We start from the raw sequence: 25,204 nt of genomic DNA, 5'->3' as shown, positions 1-25,204 counted from the left end.
CGCACACTTCCAGTTATCAGCGAATAGCCCAGACTCAAGTGATAAATTGATCATTTTCGTTATGATCGGTAGAAGCATATCAATGCAATCTATCACCAGGGATGTTGGCATAGGGTCAAGAGTGCAGCTTTTATTTGTACTGCTGTTGATGAGCTCGCGAACCTTTCTTCCGTAATGGGGCTAAATTTGCTAAGGGGGGAGGTGATACTAGGGCGTAGTCATCGGGGAGTGCTGGTAGCCCTTGCGCCATGTCATCGAGATTGGAACCAATGGTCTCAATTTTCTAAATAAAGAAAGTTTAGAAAGAACGAAGTAAAGTTTATTGATCGTGGCCCTTATTACTACAAGCGCAGGGTCAAAGAGGCAATTCACATTAGACTTCACCCTAACAACATCAACAGGGATAGTGGAATAGAAATTCCAGAAGCGTGGATGCCCACGATCAAAAAAACACAACAACAGGAGAGCCGTGCGACAGCGGACCGCCGTGGGAGCAAATCACTGATCAGCAAGGATCGAAAGGCACCAATCAGAGCTGTTGAAAAAAACAACTAATCACAGCAGAGCATCATGCTTAAGAAGATCACGCATGACTAATCGACCTCATCGCCTGAAGAAGACTAGCAGTATGCAGTCAAAACGTCGCGATCTACATCACACGTGACTACATTGTGAGACAAACGAAAAACGAAAAACACAACCATTTCTATGAAAGAATGACTTTACTTTAAAAAATTGATCCCGTACAGGAATTTCGTGGAAATAACCCTCCTTATACTTTTGCCACTGATATTCTAGTTTTTTTTATGTAAAATCCGTGTCGAATTCCCGATCAATATTTCTTAAATTTTAATTTAGCACGTTCGACACCTCTTTTTCTTAGAGGTGACTTAGGGCGTAAACAAGTAGTACTTTTCATCCTCCGCACTGAATTTATAATCAGGTAACTTATACGAACAGCACGTAGCTCTTTTAGGGGCCGTACCCCGGGCACGCCCTTTCTTCTCCGAATTTTTTTGTTTATTCTGCTGTTATGTTACAGTCTTCGAGGACTATTTTCTCTTAAGATATCTTTTCAAGTATGATTCTAATTCTGTCAATAAGTTCAACTTAATTTCTATAATACCAGTCTTGCTTTAGTTATGATCAACCTTGACCGCAAGAGTCAGAAATTTAAGGTAGCAAATGATTTTGTAAAGCGTAACATCTCGAAGGTACCTGCTTAGTATGGAGCTCCGTTCTGCATAGCTTAACGTGATTCGCTAATTAAGAGTAAAAGGATGACGAAGGTTAGAGATTGATAGCTCAGTAAGCGTCACCTTTTTTAAGCGGTGACCCACACTTTCCTTGAGAGATCTGAGCTAGTTCCCGTTATAGTAACTTGTGTAGAAAAAGGAGAGAATAAAGAAATAGTCAACAGAACGAGTGTTAAAAAACATCTAGCAATATCGTTTGCGCACTTTTAAGGAACAGCCTTACTTGCCTGTATGAAAATAACACTTCTAAGTTCTTTCGGTGTAAACCTCCCGAACCTTTTTTCTTACTTTGCATAATACTATGCCTTTTTTTTAAACTGAATACAAAGAAAGTATAATTGTGAGCACTAAAATAATTTATTCATTTAAGACGTATCTTGAATGATGTAAACCACTGAACAAATTTCTAGCAAAATAAGTGGAAATCATATTTGCAGAACCCAACAGAATTATTCCTACTTTAAAAAAACAGAAAATGCAAAATGACATTTAACAAACAAAATCATTAACTTGAAGCTGCAATAAATTTACAAGGAAGAGTAAATCAATGCAATGTCATCTCTGTCGGGGAACTAGTTAGTTACGACTTTTTTGCAAGTCTTTCTAACAACACCATCATAGCCTGTGTTTGTTGTTGTTGTTTCCGCAAAAAAGCCATTTAAAGTGTTTGCATCTGATCTTGTCGTTAAGCCATGTTTGCAATCATAGCCTCCTGGGTTTTAAGCATTTGCGCTTGCTTCTCTTTTTCGTTTTCAACTTCTCTTGCGTACAAGGCGAGCTCCTCTTCACGGATCTTAAGCTCCTTTTCTGACTTTTCCCGTGGAAATTCGGTAACATCAGCTCCGCTTCTTTGCTGCCTTTTCGCTTTTTTTTCACAGTCTTCATTGGCCTTTCTTTTAGTTTCACCAAGTCTTTCCAAAGCTTGGGAACGCATCTCGGTTTTTTTTTTGCGATCTGTTTTTCTACGCTCTTGCTGCTACAAGATTCTCTCGTTAATTCTGTTAGTTTCTCTCTCAGAAATTTTTACTCTAACAGTACGCCGAACTTTGTTGGTTCGGGAGATGCACCACTTGCTTTTGCTTCCTCTCTACTTACTGCTATCGTAATCTTCCGAGTAGCAAGTCAAATCTCTCTCTCACCACCCTTTGATTTAATTTGAGTTTGACTGCAGTTACACTGTTCAGGTTTTCGGAAATTTGCGTCCAAATTCTTCCCCTTTCATTGCTTCCTTTCTTGAAGTTGTAAAACTCTTGTACCAAAATTTCTTTGCACAGCAACACGTCGTGCACTGTTGTCCACTAAATTGGCTTGTTGTAAAGATCAAAATGGACGGAAAAATGAACTTTCTAATAACTTGTTATCAGTACCCACCAACTTAGTGCCGGAAAAATAAACTGAAGAACTGTCCCTGCTTTTTACATTTTTTTTCTACAGATAAATTTCGACCAAATTTCGTTCAGCTATGACATTACAAATGTCAATTAAATTAAGAATAATTAACGCATCGTACAGTTTCCAACACAGGTGCGTAATTCACTTACCTTTTTTTTTTTTTTTTTTTTTTTTTTTGCAAAAATTGGAAAAGATAGAAAGGAAAAAAAATAAAACCATTGCAGAACTTCAATAGCTAAAATGTGGTGGCTAACCTGAAAAAGGAGGGGTTTGTATGTGGTTTTCAACACCCTTTTTCAGATATGACCCAAAAGTCAATACCTGCAGCACATGCCAGTCGCACAGATGGGTTTTTTAAGTGTTGAACTAACTGTCTGATTGACTACCAGCACAAATCTGATAAATGAATGACTGAATGAATGAATGTAACGCTCTTTAATGCCCCATTGATTTGTCACAAAGAATGTGGAAATAGAAGGAATAAAAAAAAAAACCACTTTTTTCATGATCTCCAGACTGCAAAGTCTCCACCAAGGATCAGATATGATTAAGTTCCTTTTTTATCACTGGAAAAAGGATAATGATTTCAATCAGGACACTGACAGGTATGCAGCTGATAAATCAGCAACGAAAAAAAAATGCTTAGGTAACAAACACGTGATTGTAATGTTTGAAGATATGTTATTCCATGAGCCTGTAGAAGCCAGTTTTCTGTGACCTTAGCCTGCCCTGAGGCGAAAGAAAGTAAAGTGAAAAATAAAAAAAAAAAAAATAGGACCAAGCTGGGAAAATAGTTGTGCAGGGTATGTTTGTTTGTACAAATAAAATGAAGTAGAGGACACAGAAGACTTACATTTCTGCTTTCCAAGGAGTAATAACCACCTTGTTTTCTACCAAATGATGATTGCATGGAAAAATTGTTTTCTTTAACTGATTTCTAATTCCTACCAGCTAGAGGTACAAGACTAAATAAAAAAGAGAAAATGTAAATTTATTCACGAAAATAGTAATTCCAGGAGCGTACGACTCGTTTAGAATGTGGAAAAGTAATATGGGCAAAGTCGACAAAATATGCCAGCTGTACCTCAGCCAGTAGTAAAAACTTTTTCACTATCACGTATTGGAAGAACCGTAGTTAAAATTAGGCAAACACGACTGACGTTGTGTTGTGCCGCTAGGACGAAGGTGAACGAGAGCTACGTATAATTTCATCAGTCAGTTATTCTTTCTTTTTTTTTTTAGTATAATCGAGAACCATATTATTTGACAAGCACTGGTTCTATTTCTGCTGCTTACATTATTATTGCTTGGGTATAATCAGGAAATTATGTGAACAACTGAGCACCTACCCCTCCAACGACCCAACAAAAGTCAACTGATGACAAGTTATGGTCAACGTTCTCTTAGGGGAAGGGTAGGTAAGTATTTGCTCAGATACTGACATCTAACCACATGTGGTTACCCCTCTAAAACTTTGGATGCAAAAAACCTATCTCGTTTTTCTGCAAACGTACCTTCTTTGAAGAAATTAATAAGGCATGGAAATTTCACGAATTGCCCTGAAATTTGGTCAAAATACTCCCAAGATATCAAACTTTAAAAAATCTGTGTGAAGGAATTTCTTTTTTCGAAATCAGTAAAATTTTGATAAGCAAACTGGACTGGAAAATTGCAAAGCAACAAATAACGATATCGAAAAATCCCCAGTAACGATTTACAGGTCAGTGTCGATACCCGAAAGAAAATCGTTTAATTGGAATTTTTGAACCTCAGTTTTACGATTAGATCAGCTAAAATTGTTTTTTCCCATTTGCATTTCATAACTTTGCCACTAATACATAGTTTATGGTGTTACGCTGTAACTGGGCGTTAACAGTATTTTTTTTCGCGAAGGATACCCGTGAAAGTCGGCCTTATTCTTAAATATGAAGAGCAGTGACAGTGAGTATGCTCGAAGGTGTTAGGTTTCATAACTTTGCCACTGATACATAGTTTATGGTGGTTACGCTGTAACTAGGCGTTAACAGTATCTTTTTTTCGCGAAGGATACCCGTGAAAGTCGACCGTATTCTTAAATATGGAGAGCAGTGACAGTGAGTATGCTCGAAGGTGTTAGGTTGCAAAAACATGGCGCGATCGGTAAGAAGCAAAGATCTTTGTAGATTATGTTGCACTAAATAATCTCTCTTCGGGCATAATCTTAAGGAAATATAACCCGGAAATATAAACCCAGGTTCAAAAATAAATCAATTGGAGAGCCTTGTCAGCAAGCGGTAATCGTCCAACAATACTTTCCAGCGTTGTAAACAGTGGACGGCTCTTTTTATTACCAACGTATTTGCGTATACACTATTCTATAATAGATCACACATGAGCTACCTACCATAAAGATGCCCGGCTACATTTCCAAAATGGCTACCAAAACAACGAAGGAAAAGTGCCGATACTGCAAGCGTTTTCTATATTGTTCACCTTGTTGTGACACATGTCTACTAACTGTGCATTGCATGAACAAGCGAATTATTTCTCTTCAAATTCCTTAATTTGTTGCACTTTTAAATCGATCTACAAGAAATTTCTGCTCTTAAGCTTTGTTTCCAGACGATTTGTGGGAGTGGGAACTTACTACATGTGATTTTTCAGTTTTTTTTTTTTTTTAAGTTTTTCTGAGACCATAAGTTTTTAAACCACGAGTGTTTATCGTAATTTGATTATATCGTAATGATTTTAGGTGGATACAGGGCCCCTCTGGACAACAGCCTCGTAGCTGTGGCCATCCTGTTTTAAATAAAGTTCACCCATTTACTCATATGTCACGGGCGACGAGCTGGGAAAAAAAAAAACAGTCCGACATGTGAGTGGTCAGTGGAGAAACAAGTTTTAACTATTCATATGGAGACAAATCATTTGTAGTTGCGGAAAAGAATCGTGTTGTAAAGCCGTAGTGTCACTAAGTTATACTTCGCTAATTAAAAAGTTAAGGAATTTTCCAAACGCTTTGACTGTAATAATATTTTTCAAAAAATATAAATGCTATATTAACCAACGAGGCATCGGGAAAAAGAATCGGTGACACCGGGAGAGGCATCAAGAAGAATGATATTTACGTTTGCTAATTTGTTGTGTGACGATAAAAAAGTATCTTGACTTCCAGTTGTTCAAGGCGTTAATGACAGTTGGCTTGCTTTTCACTTGAATTTTGCAATCTAGATTTTTTTTTCCCGGAAAAATGAAAAGCTACGCAACTCTACTCTCGATTTTTTTATATTTTTGAGTTTTTAATAAGTTTGTATCCACCCATTTTATTAAAGCAATAAAGGATATATGTAAAGTTAACACTTTTGAAAAATAGCTGAACTTCTTATTTAGCGAGGTATCCTGTCAACAGAGAAAGATGTTTTTTTCGTCTTTTCACGAGCGTGGGACAAAGAGAAAAATCTGATTCCCCACGCGGAATCGAATCTCGTGTGATTGCGGAATCCGCGCTCCAATGCTCTACCACTGAGCCACGAGAGACTCACAGTGAGCGAAGTCTATTGCAGTTCATATGACACGCGTTGCACACGGCTTTATCACCTTTGTCGATAACGTCATGTTTGTAAATAAATTAAGAGAGATGGTAAAGTTTTTTGAGCTCGGTAAAGAAATAGAGAAAGATTTTTCTCTTCGTCCAGATAGCGTTTTTGTGAAAAGACGAAAACATCTTTCTCCATTTCTTTACCGAGCTTAAAACTTACCATCTCTCTTATTTAAGGGCGCGCGTAGATCTGCAGCGAACGAGTGAGATGAGAAAATATCTGAAAGCAACCATGTATTATTCTGTTTATCGTTTAATCCAAATCAAAACTTTCCTCCTTTCATGACAAGAAAATCAGATCTTTAATAATTAATGAAAATAAAAGGAGTCAGCAATCTCCCATAAAAATCGTGAAAAGAACGACTAAAAACGATGAAAAATGCTGGTAAAACCGTGTATGAAGGCTACAATGAACAACAGAGAATTTTATTTACACAGTAAGCAAGGTCAGAGCGAATCTTAGAAAATCAAATGGAACGGAAACTCTGCACTTATTTTGGGGAACTAATATGGTTGTAATTAGATGGCAAAATCAGCTGAAAAACAAAAAAAAAAATATGAGAACAAAACTAAGTAAAACTTTATAAAGCCAACTGAAGAGTCGTATTGACCGTATCCAATGACTTGCAATTTATTTGTGCAAATCAAACTGATTAAAATCTATGACGAACTGTGCGAATATTGCTGCAAAGAAACGAATGAAGCGAGTACGTTTTTGAACAATGGGGGGGGGGAGGCGCGTGTTCAATTACAATAACTGGTTATCAGATAATATTTGGGTGTATCCCCCAAAACTACGAAATGGTTCAATCTTCTATAGTACTCCTTCAAACTTTTTAGGAGGAATGATCACCCACCCCTACCCCTTTGAAACTCTGTGCCCCCCCCCCCCGCTCGTAGTTGCGACTTAATCCCAATCAAAACTGGTTCCTCCTTCTCATGACTAATTGTTGGAATCTGATCAGTAGAGCTAAACTATAAACATTCACCTTTGAGTCTGTTTTTGACGTCTCCATGGTCACCTCGTCCAAAGACTGGGCCAGAGGGACTGACATAGATGGACCTGATCAGAATATTGTACGCAATTAACACATGAAGAGAGTTTCGGATAATCTTTCGAGGATTAAACAAAGAAACTCTGCACCTAATTTGCAATTACGAGATGGTTGTATTCAAATGTATTCAGCTGAAGCTACAAAGGAAAAGCATAAAATTTACCAGATAAATACTTTATAAAGCTATACTGAAGAATTATTGACCGTATTCCAATGACTTGCAATTTATCTGTGAAAACTCGAAAAATAGTAATAAATCTGAATATAGGGTCGTGAGTAAAACGCTCAAAAGAAGAAGACTCGCCTCATGCTGTCTTAGCGGTCGCTCATTATTTATCGCCTATGGGGGGGGGGGGAAATAATTACCATGATCTCAATTTATGTTTCCCCTTTCATTTCTCTTGACAGGAGTGAATGGTGGTCAATCTTCTAAGTACTCCCTTACACTCTGTTAAAGGGCTTTGACACCCTCCCTTCCTTAAAACCATGTGAGGGGGAGGGGGGCACCATCAAAGAAAAAAAGGATCCCCCGGTGGTAAATAAAATGTTTGGTCTCTTCTGTTTCTTGGGGCAAGATGGGTTGACATTCACTCTGAACACCTAAGTTTGTTATCCATTCGCCGATTTGGATGGAGTTTTCTTTCCTAGTTTTCCTACCCCTACAGCCCGTGTGGTCAGGCAATTAACGAGGGATGGTTTGGCGTCTTTGTAGGATAAGGGTGGATTTTAGAGGGGAGGGGACCAAATGTACGGGAAGTGAGGGAGCATAGCAGCGTTGCTTTAGCAGCAGTCAATTTCCTGTCCTTCCCAATCCCACTATTATGGCTTTGTTGAGGAAACATTAAGATTTTGCGATGTTTCGTTTCCTTTACATGTTTTTGCTGTTAGAAATTAAAAACCCAGCGAAAAAAAAAAAACTTACTGAGTTGTGCTCCAAATCGTTAACTGTGAATACTACCCGTTGTTTAGATCACTCCACTAACTAACAGTCGTCCACCTGGTCCTCATTGTTCGATAACGATAACCACTGCATAAATCTCCATCCGATGGATGGCAGTATTCTTTGTTAACACATCCGCTGGATAGCGATGTATTCATTGGATAGCGTTTATCCGCCCTTTGAACAACTGGGTCCTGTTCTATTTTAGAATCTATTAATTTTTTTAAAGTATTTTTATATGACTCGAGGAGGATGTCGGTTAACGTTTCAAATCCGTTGTCTTTATTTCTGATGAAAGTGAAAAGACTTTTCAGCTCTCCATCTTTCAGAGAGTTCCTTTAAAATTTGTTCAAACGATTTGGTTACAATCTGTTGACCAAGCTCTAACTGCCAGTCTCTTTAGCAAAGAATCTATAATTGGTACAAATCCAGATCTTCCTGTATGGGAAACCGACAATCATCCCTTCATTTCTGGGGCTATGCGTCCTCGCCTGCCGAATCGCACATCTACTAACTCGTAATTAGGCCCCAGACCTGTGTGGAAACAAGGTTAGAGACGACATGATCACCCCTCATTCCTTAAAAACCAGGTGACCCCCCCCTCACTCAAAAACAAAAGGAAGCGACAATCTCCACTCCTCCCCCGGTGGTAAATTAAAATTGTTTGGACTCTCTAAAACTTCTTTTGTTCACTGAACTCGTGGGATCGTGCGCAAGATGGCGTTGACATTCCTCTACCCCCTATCGTGCACACCTAGGTTTGTAATCCATATCCCCGAATTTATTTAAAAAATTTAATTTCCTCTAACATTTTCTACATCACCCTAGTTTAATATACACTGTCTTTCTTCCTTTATTAACCTGTATAACTGGTTTCCTTTTCGTCCTTTCACCAACAGGTATTTTAGCATTATCTCGACCTAATCCTTTAGCATTCAATGCAAACTTCAGTCCCAATCCCTGTTTCCTTAATAATCGCATCTGTAAATGGACCATCGCTTCGGTAACAATAACGTGTAACTAATGATGGGCTGTGGTACACTTTCCTTTATTGGAATGGAGCAGATATTTCAACAGAAATCTCATCTTTGAAAACGAAGTTTCGAAAAAGTTCACAGCTTACTGCAAACGGCTTGATTGTAATTCCATTATAGGGTGCGTGGATTAAAACGACTTTCAAAAGAAGGAAAAGCCATCAGGGTCCTTAAATCATTTCAGCGCAATACATATGACGTTGGGTATACGAGAAATACTACCTTTTGCTCTCAGAATTGTTTCCTCCTTTTATTTCTCTTCCCCGGAGGATATGTTGGTGTCAACATCAGAAGCCACTTCCAGGAAAGACTGGAAATGGGCTTTGACAAAAAAACAAATGAGATGGGACGGGAAGGGGGATGGGGGATTAGAAGGGAGGGGAGGGAGGGAAAACTACTTTTCTGTTCTTCCGCCAACGCTCTTATTAAACTTACTGATGGAGTTTTCAAGTTTCCTCCCCTTACAGCCGTGTGGTCAGGCAATTACTGAGGGATCATGGCTCTTGTAGGATAAGGAATGGATGAGGGGTGAGAGGGGAGGGGAGGGGTTGTACGGGAAGTGAGGGAGCATAGCAGCGTTGCTTTAGCAGCAGTCAATTTCCTGTCCTTCCCAATCCCACTATTATGGCTTTGTTGGGGAAACATTAAGATTTTGCGATGTTTCGTTTCCTTACATGTTTTGCTGTTAGAAATTAAAAACCCAACCAAACATAAAAAAAACTTACTGAGTTGTGCTCCAAATCGTTAACTGTGAATACTACCCCGTTGTTTAGATCACTCCACTGACTAACAGTCGTCCACCTGTCCTCATTGTTCGATAACGATAACCACTGCATAATCTCCATCCGATAGATGGTGCAGTATTCTTTGTTAACACATCCGCTGGATAGCGATGTCTTCATTGGATAGCGTTATCCGCCCTTTGAACAACTGGGTCCTGTTCCTATTTTAGAATCTATTAATTTTTTTTAAGTATTTTATATGACTTCGAGGATGTCGGTTAACGTTTCAAATCCGTTGTCTTATTTCTGATGAAAGTGAAGACTTTATCAGCTCCATCTTTCAGAGAGTTTCCTTTATAAAATTTGTTCAAACGATTTGGTTACAATCTGTTGACCAAGCTCTAACTGCCAGTCTCTTAGCAAAGAATCCATAATTGGTACAAATCCAGATCTTCCTGTATGGGGAACCGACAATCATCCCTTCATTCCTGGGGCTATGCGTCCTCGCCTGCCGGGTCGCACATCTACTAACTCGTAATTAGCCCCAGACCTGTGTGGAAACAGGCATCCGCTGGCAATACATTACCCTTTAAGAGTTATCCACAGCACACTTTGTTTACCTCGCCCCTGTTGTGTCCCCACCCATCCTCTTTCCCCGCACACCTCCCTTTAGGAACCTCCCAGTGGTCAAATTTCATTGCTGTGCAGATCGAAATAGAAATAAAAACAATGCCTATAAACTTTTTTTTGCTTTGGTTTATGTTGAAAGAGAGGCGCTCGAGGCTTATAAAGAATGGAAAAAATATTGCTGCTCGTGGATGATACATGCTTATGATATTCCTTTCATAACAAAACTCTAAAACCATGGCGTTTTACACTTCTTTTCGTCTAATGTAAATACCTCAGAAGCATAAGCATCACCTTAAACGAAAAAACATCACAAAGGTAGCTATTATAACTTGAATGTAATCTAATCAAAGAGCAACTAAAGACAATTAAAAAAGCTCCTTCCTGCATCTGCAAAAGGGAAAATTTAAAAAACGTTTACTTAAAAGGAAAGTACAAAAGGAAAAGTACAATCACTTCAAATCAATTGGTCAGAGTCTTGCTGACTTTGATTGCCTCGGCATAAAAAGGAGCATCGGCATCACTAATACTATTCTAAGACAAATGCCAATGGTTAGCTTCCTGCTAACTTAGATTGGCCCAGCAACAAATGCAGCACCGGCAATATCTTTGCCGGACCAGCTCCAAATTGGTTAGGGTCTTGTTGACTTTGATGGCTCAGCAATAGATGTATCACTGGTATCACTAATACGATTACGAGACAAATTCAACTAGTTAGCGTCTTGTTGACCTTGATTTCCTCAACAATAGATGTAGCACCGGTATCACTAATACCACTGTTAAACAAATTCAAATTAGTTAACGTCTTGTTGACCTTGATTGCCTCAGCAATAGATGTAGCATCAGCATCACTAAAAAGATTGACAGACAAATTCAAATTAGTTAGCGTCTTGTTGACTTTGATTGTCTCAGCGATCAATGTAGCAAATGACCGGTGTGAGGATAGTTTCGTGTAGATCAGCCGACTTCAACATGTCTTAAATGACATACAAGTATAACATTGTATCTTCAGAGGACTTCAGATCGCTCAAATTCCCATAAAAGAAGGTGCAGCATTCGGAATCTGGATGATATGCACACGATTTGAGGTATATTTTTGTTGTTACGTCGAGTAGTCCTCCATGAAGGTTGATCAATTTTTTTTTAAAGATGACTACTAGAGGTGAGATTTCTCTTCGGGATATTGCTCTTCAGATAACCTCTCTTTCAAAGCCTTGAATGTTTCATTTTTCTGAAACATTTATTGTTGAGAACATTAGATGTAAACATCGCCAAAATTATGCAATATCTGATTTTGAGCTTCGTTCGCGAATTTCCTCCATAAAAAGTAGAGGCAGGCCCGCAGAGATAGTACATATTTAATAACTAGAAGATTATAACCAGCTAGGTGGGTAGTTTCAGTTGCAGAATCGGTGCACTTTTGAAGAAATTCAGATAAACGTTTTCCCTGTTTTACCCGACAACAAAAATGACCGAAACTGTACCGAGATGAATAATCTATTGGTGTGTTCACATTCACTCCCAGGAAATTGAATGAATCAATGTAGAGACGAGTGATGTTACTATGTATGATAGTAGTGCTAATTTGTATTGTTTTATTTAGCTTGAGATAGAGAAATAAAAATTTCACTCTTTTTTTGCGTCGTTTTTGTGTGAAAATGAGGGCCTAGGCCTCGAACAAGCAGCCGCTGTTACCATGGCAACAAGAGTGCTGCGACCTTTATAAAGGGTATTTTGGTGCATCCCCCCTGAGCGCCTAACTGCATGCAAAATTTGAAGGGGAGTTGGAATTTTCTTACAGGGACTTGTTCTTAATTCGGCTGTTTTCGTCTTGGTTGGCAGCTAAACCTCGTCGCAAGCGCCCTCCAAAGGTTTTCAACACAGCACCACCACCAGGTCCAGGATCTGCAAATGAGGATGTTCCAGTGATAATTGTACATGATGTTGGTATACAGGCACTGATGATGACGCCCAGTTATTCTATTCTGTTGAGGAAGAGGTAGAGGAAATCTCCAAAGCCTTGGAGCTGCCAGCTTTGGATGCCGAAGATTCTAATTGCGGCTCTGACTTTGAGTTTTCATAAACTACAAAAAGTGTCAGTTTTCACACTTTATCACTTTATAAGCTGAAGTTAAAGGCCCATTTCCAACCTTGAGCCAACGCGGGTCGTTTGTTTTCGTTTTGAACCACCACTTTTGTTTAAATAGCGCCTCTGATTGGTCAGTTATTTTTACCTGGTCACGTCTCAATACCTTCCTGCCTTTTCTCCGATGAATTTGAAGACCTTATCAAAATAATTCTGTTTAAACAGTTTCTATACATTTTAATCCGGTATGGAATTGGATGAATCTATTGATTTAGTAGATTCCGAGGCAGTAAACGCTTATGGATCGGTTGTTGCTAAAGAGAAACGCGAAAATCCTTGCGAGCATTTCGAAGAAGGTGAAAATGTTGATCCACCACGTTTTCATTCATTCATCAATTTTTTTTCATTGAAGTTTGCCATCCATGTTAAATAGGACCAAGGGTCAGTTGAAGTTTCCTGCCCGTGGAGAGGAACTTGCGCTCGAAAAGAGTGGTCGGGGTTGTTGTCCATGCAAAGCAGCAAATAGAATTGTAACGCAAACTGTCAGTGTCGCTGACGTTCGAGTTCCTGCAATGAAGTGACTACACTTAAAATAATTAAACGTCCGGCAGTGCGATATTTTCCCATATTTCTCTTCGAAATCCAAAAAATATTTATATGAAAATGTTTTACCTTTATGTACAATCCTCAAGCGCCTCCAGGCAGCCTAAAATTTCGAACTTGATGTTTCTCGCTAACCCTGTTTACAGAGTACGAAGCCATCGAGGCGCTTAAAATTTCAATGACACGGCTGTACACGGTCCTTAAACAACTCCATATTTCTCCTTGAAATATACTAATTTTTCACTAGAAAATATTCTACCTTCATTTACAATCCTCAAGCGCTTCTAAAAAGTGAAAAAATGCCAACTTTCTCCGTTTCGCTGACCTTGCACACAGAGTACGAAGAGATCCAAGCGTGACACTAAGAAAATTTTCACCAGACACTACCGGACACGGTCTTCAAATAACTAAACGTCCGGCAGTCTGATATTTTTTCCATATTTCTCTTTGAAAAATACCAGTTTCTATCGGAAGTATTTTGTCTTCATTTGAAAAAATTTGAATATTGTCCTTTTCGCCGACTCTTCACAGAGTACGAAGAGCTCCAGGCGTGACACTTAAAAAATTTTTCTTAGGATTCTTCAAGACAAAATTCAAAATACTGTAAGGAAACAGTGAAATAACGAACGGCGAATGTATTTACCGTAAAACTGTTGACTATATGTTCAGGATGGCTCTTGAGAAAGACGATTTTAGAAGGATTTCAGTGATCTGGGAATTTCGTGTTACAGGAAATTGGGTCGCGGCGCGAGTTGCATCAAGGTTGAAAATGGGCCTTTAACTTGTAACTGTAGGATAAAAAGAGGCTCCGAAAACAACAGTGAAATAAACAAATTCTCCCAGAGTACCATTCTTTTTATTATAATAGATTAAGTATGCATCATTGCAAGAAGATTTCTTCTCCAGATTGCAGGAAAATGCGTTCCTGGGAGACTTTTCTTTTAAAATTTCCCGGGGGAGCATGCCCCCGGACCCCCTAGAGGTTCGGGCCTTCGGCCCTCAATTTTCAAAGGTACCTGCTTACTTTTAAGGCAGTGCCCTTCTACTTGAAAGTTGTTTAAACCCTGCTTTAATTGCCTCAGCAAGACATTCCATTCTAAGACAAATCAAACTTGGTTAGCGTCTTGTTCACTTTGATTGCCTCAGCAATACATGTAGCACCCGCAGCACTATTACCATTGTAAGACAATCCAAATTGGTTAGCGTCTTGTTCACTTTGATTGCCTCAGCAATACATGTAGCACCCGCAGCACTAATACCATTTTTTTGCAAACCCAAACTGGTTAGCGTCTTGTTCACTTTGATTGCCTCAGCAATACATGTAGCACCCGCAGCACTAATATCATTCCAAGACAAATTCAAATTGGTTAGCGTCTTGTTTACTTTGATTGCCTCAGCAATACATGTAGCACCCGCATCACTAATACGATTGTAAGACAAATCCAAATTGGTTAGCGTCTTGTTTACTTTGATTGCCTCAGCAATACATGTAGCACCCTAAGCACTAATACCATTGCCTAGCAAATTCAAATTGGTTAGCGTCTTGTTCACTTTGATTGCCTCAGCAATACATGTAGCACCCGCAGCACTAATATCATTCCAAGACAAATTCAAATTGGTTAGCGTCTTGTTTACTTTGATTGCCTCAGCAATACATGTAGCACCCGCAGCACTAATATCATTCCAAGACAAATTCAAATTGGTTAGCGTCTTGTTTACTTTGATTGCCTCAGCAATACATGTAGCACCCGCATCACTAATACGATTGTAAGACAAATCCAAATTGGTTAGCGTCTTGTTCACTTTGATTGCCTCAGCAATACATGTAGCACCCGCAGCACTAATACCATTCGAAGACAAATCCAAATTGGTTAGCGTCTTGTTCACTTTGATTGCCTCAGCAATACATGTAGCACCCGCAGCACTAATACCATTTTTTTGCAAACCCAAACTGGTTAGCGTCTTGTTCACTTTGATTGCCTCAGCAATACATGTAGCACCCGCATCACTAATATCATTGTATCGCAAATCCAAATTGGTCAGATTCAAACCAGTACCAAACGACTTCGATAAATGCAAGTGAGAATCGCTTTTTTCTCTTTTGCATTCGTTGATGGCCTTCAATACAATTTCTGCACCACCGCCTTCATTTTTGTTGACTTCATTTGTTAAACTCTTTACAAGAGCCACAACCTGTTCATCGCATTTCATGGCCAAAATTCCACACGAAAACAAAAGTATTTGTTTAAGTTTAACGAAATACCTTGGATCGGAAACTAGTTCTTCAGGTTTCATTTCCTTGCTTTGAATCTGAGAACAAATGAAGAATGCTGCAAAGAATTCTTGAAAACTTTTATGTAAGAAGGCATAATCCAGTGTTGGTCTCACTTTGCTGCTACTAGGCTGCACTGACAGAAAACCAAATGCAGTCAGGTCTTTTGCATGGTTTCCCAATTCACTTTCACTTAAATCCAGCTTATCGTCAAGTAAACTATTCAACGCTACCTTTCCAAGGTGATTCAATTGCGGTTGTAATGGTTTTGTCAGGTCTTCGATCTTTTCTAATAGTCCCTTCCTTTTTCTATATCTTCTCAAAACACATTCAACCATATCCAAGTACAGTTGAGCTCTGCTTTCGGGGAGTGTGCCCTTAAACTCTTCGCATAAAAGGCAAAGAAGTGCTGTGTTTAGAGGATTGGCCGCTATTTCTCTCAGGTTTTTATCTCGCGATATCCGTTGCGAGAGCTTGGTGGCTAAATCCGTCCTTTCTTTAAGTACTTGGTGACAAATTCTATCACATGCTTTTCAGTGAATCCTTCGATCTGAAGCAGCACGTCAAAAAATTTTCTCACCTCTTTTCCAGCTTCTTGTCTTGTTGTTGCAACTATGTGGCATCTGCGGAGTTCTCTTCCTTCAATTAATTTGGAAAACATCGACAATTTCCCGGATGGTAACTCATCCAATCCATCCAATATCAATAAAATGCTGGACTGATTTTCACGAATAAACTGAAAGAATTGTTGTTTGACTTCTTCATCGATGCCTAGGGGCAGCAGCTGATCATCAATGGCTTTCCAAACGTCAGAGTGGATGTCTCGACATTTCAGCAACAATACCACTTTAAATGCTGTTGAGCCGTAGCCCTGAGGTGCTTGCTGTTTTGTGGCCCAGTCGTAGGCGTACTTTTTACAATAGGTGGTTTTTCCCATACCAGGTTCTCCTTCAATCAACACTGTTCTCGGCTCTGAACACTCTTCATACGGGTCTAATATCGATGACATGTCAACAAATACGTCAGTGATTTCTCCTTTCGTTTTCTTTCTTCTGACCACTTTGAGCCTTGTAAAAATATTGCCAAGAAAAAACATAAACTCTTCACACCATGGAAATGGTGAGAGCCATCCCTCGCGAGTCTTGTACAGCTGGCGAATTCCATTGATAAGCTCAGTTGGATCAAAAATACCTAGCAGTAGCAATATAAGTAAAAAATCTAATGAATGCAGCATTGAAAATTGTGGTGCCTCTCTGGTATTCGGCACTGGATTTAAATAAGTGAATGAGTACGATACCGTTGCCAAAGAAATTACTTGGACGATGCAAAAAGGTTTTAGTGTATGATTCATGCTTGCTGATTAAAAGCCATTTAGATTATGAATTCAGGTAAACCTACTCTGTTTGTTCGGCTTCAAGGGTGTCTGACGGTGAAACTCTGTCGTAAAATAAATTACTCGGGAGATTAATATTCATATCATTGGAGCCGTAGTCTGAGAAAGGCTTTTTCGGGATATACCGAGACTACGAACAAATAAATGGAAAGCAAACAACGCCTTTGTGCCTTCTTTGTCACGCGGTTTCATCAAAAGTGCTGGAGAAAACCGGGGGCTCGCCTGCGATGAAGTGGGAGGCTTTTCCTACAGTCTTTTCCTTAGGAAACTATTTTACTCAAGATGATCCTCATTCAACTATTTTCCCATGTAGAATTGAATACTCCACAATATGAGCGCAGGAAGGGTTAGTTATTTTATTCAGAAATATGCGGATTACATCTAATGCTACTAGGTATTCGGCACTGAATTTAAATTAGCGAACGAGTACGACACCACTGCCAAAGAAATTACTTGGAGGATGAAAAAGGCATCAATGTATGATTCATGTCAGTTTACTGACCAAAAGCTATTTGGCTTGTAAATACAGTGGAACCTGCCCTGTTCATTTCTAACATCGAGCCGAACTTAATGCCAATGTTTTCGTTAAAACTGTAACTCGTTTTATTTCGTTCTCCACTCTAATCAAAATATAAAGTTTTCCATGCTAATTACGGGTGCAAGTTTGAACAATTGGAGGAAATGAAAGTACACCGCAGAGATTATTCCAGAGATTGTCTAAATTGAAAAACTGAATCTCTTTAAGATAGGGTGATCTCTCCCTCTCTCACTCTCACTCAGGCCATGTTGACTACGGCTAAATTTGCGGTTAAGCAGGATAACTTTTATTGTATAATTCAACTAACCTTCATCCTTGCTTTCTCCCATTGCGGCTGTCAGAGTACGTAGACTTTTCTTCATCTTTGCCATCTCGCCTATCATTTTCTTAACAGACCCTTTCGATGAATAACATTGGAACTTTTAGTCCGAGTGAGAGTCGCTATATTCATTAAAAGTTAACTAAATAGATCCTTTTCCCTTCCTCTGTTGTTGCTGTTTTTTTTTTTCAATTTTATACAACATTCTAAAAAAACTTATGGCTCGGCTGCAGCGGTTTCTGATAGTGAAACTCGGGAGATAAATATTGATATCATTGGAGCCGATAGTCTGAGTAAGATTTTTGTCAATTAAAAAAACCAAAGAACGCTTTTCCGCCCTCGTTTTCACGTCGTTTAATCATAGAAAAAGAAAAACGCTGGAACAAACCAGAGGTCCGCCTGCAATGCATTGTGAAGTTTCGTTCACAGTTTTTCGCTCGGGAAAATTAAAATAACCGCACGAGGCATGGAGGACAGTCAAGAGAAAGATTATAGCTTTTTGGGGAACGACTGGAAAAATCTCTACGTTTGCGTCTTAAAAATTATTAGCGAAAATGTAAATGTGCGAAAGTTTTCTTAATTTTTGCCTCATCATGTACAATGCCCGGTCACATTCGCGAATTTAACAGGCTAAAGCAGCATTCGAGCGACGATTTGGTACTTAAAATATGGAGGAATAATAACACTGAAGCGACTTGAAGAGTTTTTTGTCTCTGATTGTGAATTACGTCAGTATTAGCCTCCATAGAAGAGGGGGGAGCGGTGCGAGATTAACTATATTTATGCAATCCCACTGTCCCACTGGGCCCCGGTATGTTCCAAGTAGTGGTTCTAGTTCTTCATTTTTCACGCGTGGTGCAAAAATAGCTTCCAAATATAAGACTAGTTCCGACCAAAATTAAAACTTCATGAGCTAGCCTGCATTGCCGTGTTAACTGAAAAAAATATACTTTTGTAGCCTTCTGATTCATCCACAGTGGCAGGGGACAATGTTTTTCTTACCTTCAATATCTTCAAGCTTGTCTTTGATGTTGTCGTCGTCTATCTTCCATTGTTTCATCAGTTCACGATAATGCTCCTCGATATGTGGATCCATGCTGTCGAGCTCAAGATTGTCGATTTTAGCTCTAAAATGAGCTCCTCCCAGTCTCACCAAGGCCTCTCGAATTTCGTGCCAATAAGCACTGAAACTACTGTTATCCACAGAGGCTTGACGAGCATGGGCGTATACAGTATTCCTGTAATACTTTACTCTAGCGATGTCATCTTCGATGCCTGTGTCTGTAGCTGGGGAAGCTCATCCCATCCCCTGGTAGGAGTGCGCAAACTACAGATATTTCTAAGTAGCACTGTTAGGAGTGTGATGTCGAAGGTTGCAGAAGACACGAGTGAGTGAGAAGGGTACAACTTCCCCCATTGCTTGGGATTCAGCACTTTCCTCCGCCCTCTGTACAGTGATTGCAATGTGGCGTAATGCACTGAGGTACTTCCCAAAACTGTATGTAGAGTCGCTGGTGGATGTATTTTGTCAAAAGTGGACTGAAGCACCTGAGATCCAACATTCACCAGGAGGCGGCATAGTTTTGCATAGTTGGTAGTCTCTGTCGTAGATGCGAATGACTTGGAATTGCTATTAATCAAACCTATTTGAAAAAAAAGAAATTCTCAATGGCCAATTCTGACCGAGAATGGTTTCAAATCGCGATGTCATTTTCTAAATCCTTTCGAGCACGGAACACCGACGAAAGAACTATTTTGGCGACTTAACAAGAGATTTAATCAGAGATATTTGATCTCAAGACAGTTTTTGGATCAAGAAAGAGCTTTTTATTCAGTTTACAAAGTAACAACCAGACATAAACAGCAGAAATAAAATGTTATTTGAAAGTTTAAAGTGAAAGGAATTAGCAGGGGGAGTTCTTATTTCTTCTTGAAGGCCTTAAATTCAGTCAGTCCTAGCTGGTTGACGTTTGATTCCTAATGGAATGTAATCTGTTTTCTATGTACCAGTTTCGACATAAGAGTGTGATTATACACCTGAATGTTTTAAGGAAGGCTATCTTCTTGACATCTACCAATCTAAGACCTCTCCCTATCAGACCAAAATACTACAAATGAACACACAGTTTCAACATTGGGGTTTATTCTTCATTTTTCACACATGGCGCAAAAATAGCTTCCAAATGTAAGACTAGTTCCGACCAAAATAACAACTTCATGAGCTAGCCCGCACTGCCGTGTTAACTGAAAAAAAATATACTTTTGTAGCCTTCTGATTCATCCACAGTGGCAGGGGACAATGTTTTTCTTACCTTCAATTTCTTCAAGCTTATCTTTGATGCTGTCGTCGTCTATCTTCCTTTGTTTCATCAGTTCACGATAATGCTCCTCGACAACTGGATCCATGAAGTCGTGCTCAAGATTGTCGATTTTAGCTCCAAAATGAGCTCCTCCCAGTCTCACCAAGGCCTCTCGTATTTCGTGCCAGTAAGCACTGAAACTACTGTTATCCACAGAGGCTTGATGAGCATGGGTGTATACAGTATTCCTGTAATACTTTACTCTAGCGATGTCATCTTCGATGCGTATGTCTGTAGCTGGGGGAAGCTCATCCCATCCCTTGGTAGGAGTGTGCAAACTACAGATATTTCTAAGCAGCACTGTTAGGAGTGTGATGTCGAAGGTTGCAGAAGACACGAGTGAGTGAGAAGGGTACAACTTCCCCCACTGCGTGGGATTCAGCACTTTCCCTGTGTACAGTGATTGCAATGTGGCGTAATGCACTGAGGTACTTCCCAAAACTGTATGTAGAGTCTCTGGTGGATGTATTTTGTCAAAAGTGGACCGGAGCACCTGAGATCCAACATCCATCAGGAGGCGGCATAGTCTTGCATAGTTGGTAGTCTCTTTCGTAGACGCGAATGGCGATGAAGCCCCAGCCATGAACCTGACTTAACAAGGATGACCTGCAAACAAGGAATTGATATTAAGTTATATTAATCACACCCATCCAAAAAAAGAAATTCTCAATAGCCATTTGAGACCGAGAATGGTTTCAAATGGTAAGGTCATTTTGTAAATCCTTTGGAGCACGGAACACCAACGAAAGAACTTATCACCTATGTAATGAACATCACAATAACTTCATTTTGGTGGAAGGTTGATCAAAACCAGTAAAGTGGAGGGGGACAGGGGGCGGGAGCCCGGGAGAACAGGGGGGCAGGAGAGGGCGGGAGAGGGTGGAAAGAGGGAGAACAGGGGGCGGGAAGCGGGAGGAGAAATAAAGAAGGCAATAGTTTGTTATTTATTACTGGGTATTATTCAGTCAAAAACGCTCATCTAGCAAAGTTTTGAAATTTCCTATTAACATCCACCAAGGCTTAAAAGAAAATTTTGGAAGCAAGAAAACGTAAATTTGAACTCGGGCTGGAAAAACAGCATTTATTCAGGTGAATTTGGAAATCCCTTCAATTCGATTACGTCATAGGTCATGAACTGTAATAACTTTCATCGGGACCCAAGGGTCCCCCTGCCAAAACAAAGGCCAGCAAATGAACAATAATGTTAAGTTTTGGCACAGTTTGAAAGTTAAACCCAGGTTTCTGATCCTCTTGATTAACCTGAAGACAGAGCAAGACAATGAAGGGTGGGAGTCGGGAGGCAAAGGGGCACAAAACTACAGGAGGCGGGAGAACGTGGTACGGGAAGTGGGAGACTCTGACCCCCCTGTCTCCCCCCACAGTAAAAATCAGTGCACATTTTACAGGTTGACCACCATGCAACACCTGCAGTTCCATGAGCAGACCCAAAACTGCACCAATACCACTACCATAAATATATTAACACTACGTCTGGTTGCCAATATTTGCATAGAATCACCATGGTAGCAGCTAATTACTGAAGGGTACCTTGGAGACCTTACATTAGGATCAACTTGGCAAAACCTATGATAGACCGTTTGCATGAATGTACCAATTTCCCAAGACATGTAAACATGGGATAATAATTGCCAAGCCATGTACTTTGTCAAGGATGGAACCAGCTCTCTGCATAAGATCTTCCACATTCCTATTTTAAGAGGGGAGCTTAAACTTTGATTTTATATAAATTAATACGTCTTAAACAGTGAACCAATGACAACCAAATGACAACCAAAGCCAAAGAGATTTGATTTGCTCAGCATAAAATTAAGCCTCTCAAATGCTAATGTTCAAGTGCATCACAAAATGATCAAAACAACCCATAGGTCATTGTGCAGAGGAAGCACTCTACAAACCTAGCTCTACTCAATAATTACAACCAACTGTATATCAAAACTGAGAGAAAAAAAGAGTAGTAAGTCCTCCTACCTTGAATGGTCAGTTACCTCGGTTCAAGAAAATAACCCCTGAATCAGGGACAATGTCAGAAAGTCTGAAAAAGGGAGGAACAGAACAACAATTACTGTATATCAGTTTTGAAAGACAATGCATGGTGTTGCTACTGCTAATGTGCAGTTGTTGTTATGGTTATTGTTATTAGTATTTAGTCAAAAGCACTGAAAACTTGGATGTGATAAATTTGAACAAAATAGGTGTGCATGTAGCATTTATTTCTCTCAAAATAATTACCATAATTAAAGTCATGCAGTCATAATGTCCATCAATGTCCAAACAGGACACAATTATTCCCAGCAAATAAATTATTAACCCTTTAACTCCCACATCAAATTTGTAATTCTCCTTACTCCCAACCATACAATTCTAATAATATTAGTTCAGAGAATTTAGTATTGAATCAACTTATTATCCCCAAATTTTTATTTTTCTTTACTCTCATCACTTATCTGGTTGATATTGTGTTGATATTGTAAGGAGAAATTCTGTCTTGGTCACTCATGGCAATTAAAGGGTAAACAAAGATTCAAAAAGTGAAGGCAAGTTTCAAAAATGAGAGAAAAAAAGGGCAGCAAGTCCTCCTACCTTGTTTAGAGTTTCCTGGGTTCAAGAAAATAACCCTTGAATCAGAGATAAAGTCAGAAAGTCTGAAAAAGGAAGCAGCACAACAACAGTTACTATATATCAGTTATGAAAGACAATGACAGTCACAAATAAGGGCACTAACAGGTGCCCCAAGGTTATGAGTGGTGTTAATGGCCACATTATATAATTATATCAAAGTAATTTCATATTATCTGCTGAGTTAATAATATAAATTCGCTATTGTGGTGAGGTTAAAAGCTGGCAATTCGTTTGTCAGCTTAATTGCTCTGACAAAGGGCTAACACTCAAAATGTCATCTTTTTAAACCTTATGAACTCAGTTGATAATACTAAATTATCCTGGTATAGTCTCCCACCGCGGCAGCGCCACAGTTTCTTTAGAACTTACCCCCTTTATTCATTTATAATTATCAAAAGTCAACTAGAATTAAAAAAAAAAACAACAACAACAAAAACCACCATGATTCACAAAGGCTGACCAAATATGACCCTCCATATGATTTCAGGGACAAAGGTGATGACACACACGCAACACACCAACACATCGTGCAGAATTCCCATTGTTCCGCGACATTTACTAACAAAAGCCAAAAATATATAGATCTGTAATATTAGCAGCGAACTGTACTCTGGAGAGCTTTGATTAGTCATAAATTACGTGGGCTTTCCTCCTCAGGGAATATCACTCTAGCTCATTAACTGTTCAAGCAGAGCTAAGGGACAACTGCTTAATAGAAAGTTATTGTTAATGCTATTTTTAGAAAAAATCATCCATTCGTGCTTGTGTTACATGCTGGACGAGCGTTCAATTTTGAAACCTTCCGTTACATATTCATCTCTTTCTACACCTTACTCAATCAACACTTCGGTTCTACCATTAACCATACATAGGATTCTATTTTTAGTCGGGCGACCGACCATAGGTTTACCCTCGGGTTTCTCCACAAAGCTCAGTTACGTGCAATGGCGAATACCGCAGGCACGTAATGGAGGCGCAACCTTCTTTCCACTCTATCGAACATGGCGGATTTGTCGAATATCTTAGCGAATGGTGTCATCTTTTCTACGCTCAAGCATACAGACTCACGCATCGTTCGCGGTAGACCCACTCGAAAGGATGGTTTGTGTAATGAGCGTATATTTCGAAACGGGTCGTTCCGCGAACTCAAAATAGCAAAAGAATCAAATGATTTAGCGAAGGTCTCACTAGAATCAAACCAGAAATCAAATAAGTTATCAGAGAACAGAAAATGTGGACAGAGTGACCTAAGAACATTTGCTGATTAAGACAAGGTGCCTCGTTATCAAACTCTAGGAAACGACGACAAAGATGCCATGTTGGACTTTCATCAGAGTAATTTTTATATTTATGTGACCTCTATGGTGATTATTAAGCTTACATTCGTTATGTTTTCACTCAAAAAGAATACATTACCAGCTGTTATTTTTCCATTTGTTGCATTAGTTTTGTCGCTTTTGTGCGTATATTATATTCGCATATTGTTGAGCAGGAATGTTTGTTTGGCACCAAACGAAGTGGTGTCAAATGAATGCGATGATGTATTGGACAATGTAGCGCCATGTATAGAACAAAAGTGTGGCAAATCAGCGTTGTGTATACAAAAAAATGATGTTGCAAAAGAAATAAAATTGCAAAAGAATTCAGGTCTCGTTATGCGATGTTTGTTAATCATTGTAATATTAACAATGGTGATTACCATGTGCGAAGACGATTCGATCGTGAGCCCAGCAGAATACCTATAAAATCAAAGTGCTCTGTGAGCAAACTCGTGAATTGACACATGATTTTTTGGATTATGTTTAATGTTATCTGGTTTAGGGAATTTTGTGGTTGATTTTCATATCTAGAGTACGAGCAGTAGTTCAGTGTTCGCTAATGTAGCAAAGAAACAAAGTAACGTTAGGATAAGAAGGCATTACAACTGAAGTGATCATGCCATTACATTTGACAAGGGTGGATGATGTCATGTGTTTTAAACGTATATCATTTTTGTTTCTGGCTCAAAAGAAAAGGTTGGAAGTAAATGAGGGTGAAAAGTGAAATTTACTGTCTATCATTGTAAATGTTGGAAAATCAAAGCAGTACTGTCATAATGAAAACATTAACGATTCCCGCTTTATCAAATGAGACAAACGGGAACGAGTTTTGAGTGATATAACTAAGCCAAGACTGCCATCGTCATTTTGGATCTCCGCCTGGGTAGATTTAGTCACGTGCTAGGCAACGTATAATCAAGAACAAGATAGAATTTCATTTCAGGCCCATTTATCAATTTTGTGGAGTATGACTTTCGCATTTTAGTACGTAATATTTATTTTGAATCTTCAAGTTGTCTTGAAACTTAAAAGAAAATTGTTCTTTAAGAATTCGCTGAAAATCGGTAGCTA

At 39.2% G+C, this 25,204-nt stretch overlaps 2 pseudogenes; both read right to left on the bottom strand.

Annotated features, from left to right (window-relative positions):
- Window positions 1-1,836: 1,836 nt before the first annotated feature.
- Window positions 1,837-12,925, bottom strand: LOC131792881 (uncharacterized; annotated as a pseudogene).
- A 1,345-nt stretch (window positions 12,926-14,270) lies between these two features.
- Window positions 14,271-25,204, bottom strand: part of LOC136281509 (NLR family CARD domain-containing protein 3-like) — a 41,872-nt pseudogene continuing 30,938 nt past the window's right edge.

The sequence above is a fragment of the Pocillopora verrucosa genome, chromosome 6, assembly GCF_036669915.1.
Source record: "Pocillopora verrucosa isolate sample1 chromosome 6, ASM3666991v2, whole genome shotgun sequence".
In the NCBI taxonomy this organism is placed as follows: Eukaryota; Metazoa; Cnidaria; class Anthozoa; order Scleractinia; family Pocilloporidae; genus Pocillopora; species Pocillopora verrucosa.
Note: the sequence above shows the minus strand (reverse complement) of the source record. Positions and strands in the feature narration are given on the sequence as shown.